The sequence below is a fragment of the Acanthochromis polyacanthus genome, chromosome 7, assembly GCF_021347895.1.
Source record: "Acanthochromis polyacanthus isolate Apoly-LR-REF ecotype Palm Island chromosome 7, KAUST_Apoly_ChrSc, whole genome shotgun sequence".
Lineage (NCBI taxonomy): Eukaryota > Metazoa > Chordata > Actinopteri > Pomacentridae > Acanthochromis > Acanthochromis polyacanthus.
Genome location: NC_067119.1, coordinates 31,176,010 through 31,179,751, shown reverse-complemented (window position 1 = coordinate 31,179,751; position 3,742 = coordinate 31,176,010).

The following is a 3,742-nucleotide window of genomic DNA, read 5'->3' as shown; positions in this document are numbered from 1 at the left end:
CATCACCACTCGCACTGTATTGGAGGGAATTTCTAATTGATAATTCGATGATTTATCTGAAGAGGTGCTACTCCAATAATTTACCCTCGTTACTAGTTTGTTTTTTTTTCTCATTTGTCAGTGCTAAAGAGGATTATTTTAAAAGGATTATACAGTTAAACCGACTATTATATTTCACAAAAACAAGAGTGAGTTGGTCAGTCATGTTTTTCAGAATAGATTTTTTTATTTTATTTAAGTTTGCTTATTTTTTCATTAATTTCGTCATTTACTTGTCTAAATTGACCTCATCTATTGTAATATTTACTGGTAGTGTGGTATTGTGAATTCAGCACAAATATTAACAAGAGCGCTGGTGAATATTTTTCAAAATAAAAGTTTTCAAGAAACCTGCGTGACAGCAAACCTACACTTACATCCATCCATTGTCTGTACACTGTGTAATGCTGATTTAGGCCAATTAAGGTCATGGGGTCACCAGTCTATCACAGGGCTACACAGAGAGAAAAACAGGCACTCTCACATTGACACCTACAAACAATTTAGACTCACCAACTAACATCAGTATGTTTTTGGACTGTGGGAAGAATCTGGAAAATCCAGAGAAAACCCACGCATATACAGGAAGAACATGCAAACTCCATGCAAAGATCCCAGGAAGGCCGGGACATGAACTGGGGATCGTTTAGCTGCAAGGCAACAGTGCTAACCACCAATCACTGTGCAGCCCAAACCTACTCTTACAAAATGTAAACAACACAAAATCCAACATACAAAAATAAAAATATAAACAAAATTGTTCACTGATGATCCATGAAGTTGTTGAATTCTTGGGTTTTTATGTATATTGTAAAGCTTTGGTTCCAAAATCAGTCAGGCTAATCTTCATAATCAACAATACTGGGAGGTTTTAACCCAAATATTTGAATTACTTTGTGCAATCTTTCTTATTAATATTTTTGTAAAAGTTTAACCTTAAAATATGTTATAAATTAGAGTGGTTTAGATTCAACTTATTTGTAATTGTGCAGAGTAATACAACACTATTTTTAATATTAATAAAATAATAGTACTAAAATAACAAAATGCAGTTTAGCATTTAAGTGCAAAAAAGCGGCAAAAATGCAGTGACATCTAAAACACAGCATAAGCACTATTAATAGTATAAGCAGTGCATGTAAGTAGGCAAGATGTGTGAATTTGTATATAGTATATGCAGTGTGTGTGAATAAGTAACTGTGATTTGAATTGACTTTAGTTGAAGTGTAAATTTTAGCAGCAGAAATCAGCAAAAAGAAAATGATGAAGTGATTCTAAGTTATCTAACAGGCCCTAAATGAAGATACTGTAATCATACTGCTGTAAACCGTGCGCTTCAGCCTTGGAACTGAATGTAAGTGCAGATTTCTACCACAAGTATAAAACTTTCATACATAATGATCCTTGAACCCAATATTACAGAAAAATGTGTGTGATCCAGTTGTCTTTCGATTTTGATATTCTTCTGGGTATATGACACTTACTTTATAATTATTTAGGTAAATTCAAACCACAAATAACTTTGTAGGATCATCACTGCAGTGTTTACATTGTAAGGTGAACTGTTAATGCCAATCTTATTTATCTATTGGAAATCTCTTTGATGCACAGCTGCTGCTTTAAATGCGCTGTTTATAAAATTATTTCACTTCACCTGATTGGAAATGCCAACTTCTGCAGCTTATATCAGCAAGTAACAGTTGAATGATTGATAATAGGGTGCTGTAATGTTACTACACTGCTTCAGCCCCACTGCTGAACACATGTCAGTGTAGATTTCTGTCACAAATCTCACAAATTGATACTTGCGCCAAATAAAGTTGTGTGCTGTGGTCCAAGCCAGGTGAGTATTTTTGTTTAATAATTTCATCAAACTATATTTACAGGTAAAAGCCAGAAAATTAGAATATTTTCATAAACTTGATTTATTTCCGTAATTGCGAACAAAAGGTATAACTTTTACATTATATGTAATCATTGCACGCAGACTGATGCACTTCAAATGTTTATTTATTTAATTTTGATGATCATAGGTGGCAACAAATGAAAATCCGACATTCCGTGGGTCAGAAAATTAGAATATTACCTGAGGCCAATACAAAAACAGGATTTGTAGAAATGTTGGCCAACTGAAAAGTATGAACGTGAAAAATATGAGCATGTACAGTACTCAATACTTGGTTGGAGCTCCTTTTGCCTCAATGACTGCATTAATGCGGCGTGGCATGGAGTCGATCAGTTTCTGGCACTGCTCAGGTGTTATGAGAGCCCAGGTTGCTTTGATAGTGGCCTTCAGCTCTTCTGCATTTTTGGGTCTGGCATTCTGCATCTTCCTCTTAACAATACCCCACAGATTTTCGATGGGGCTAAGGTCGGGCGAGTTGGCTGGCCAATTGAGTACAGAAATATCATGGTCCTTAAACCAGGCACTGGTAGATTTGGCACTGTGTGCAGGCGCCAAGTCCTGTTGGAACATAAAATCCCCACCTCCATAAAGCAGGTCAGCAGCAGGAAGCATGAAGTGCTCTAAAACTTGCTGGTAGACGGCTGCGTTGACCTTGGATCTCAGGAAACAGAGTGGACCGACACCAGCAGATGACATGGCACCCCAAACCATCACTGATGGTGGAAACTTCACACTAGACTTCAGGCAACGTGGATCCTGTGCCTCTCCTGTCCTCCTCCAGACTCTGGGACCTCGATTTCCAAAGGCAATGCAAAATTTGCTTTCATCAGAAAACATAACTTTGGACCACTCAGCTGCAGTCCAGCTCTTTTTTCCTTAGCCCAGGTGAGACGCTTTGCGCGCTGTTTCTTGTTCAAAAGAGGCTTGACACGAGGTATGCGGCAGTTGAAACCCATGTCTTTCATGCGTCTCTTGGTGGTGGATTTTGAAGCACTGACTCCTGCAGCAGTCCAGTCCTTGTGAATCTCCCCCACATTTTTGAATGGGTTTTTTTTCACAATCTTCACCAGGGCGTGGTGATCCCTGTCGCTTGTACACTTTTTCCTACCACAGTTTTTCCTACCCTTTGCCTCTCCATTAATGTGTTTGGACACAGAGCTTTGAGAACAGCCAACCTTTTCAGCAATAACCTTTTGAGTCTTGCCCTCCTTGTGCAATGTGTCAATGGTTGCCTTTTGGACAGCTGTCAAATCTGAAGTCTTCCCCATGTTTGTGTAAGCTTCAGAACTGGACTGAGAGACCATTTAAAGCCCTTTGCAGGTGTTTTGAGTTAATCAGCTGGTTAGTGGGTGGCACCAGGTGTCTTCAAACTTGACCCATTTCACAATATTCTAATTTTCTGACCCACGGAATGTCGGATTTTCATTTGTTGCCACCTATGATCATCAAAATTAAATAAATAAACATTTGAAGTGCATCAGTCTGCGTGCAATGATTACATATAATGTAAAAGTTATACCTTTTGTTCGCAATTACGGAAATAAATCAAGTTTATGAAAATATTCTAATTTTCTGGCTTTTACCTGTATAATAGCAATGTTTTTATTTTGAAAGCAAATCTACCAGAAGTTTAGTGTTTGGTGATTGGTGAAGCTTACTCGTAAAGCAACCAATCACAGCGAACTCCTGAGCCTGTAGGAAGTGCACTTGTTTTATATATTTGAAATGCCAAGATGGGCGGGGTTAAGAGCGACTCATCAAGAATGACCCATCCCGTTGACTGCGGAGGCTTATGAA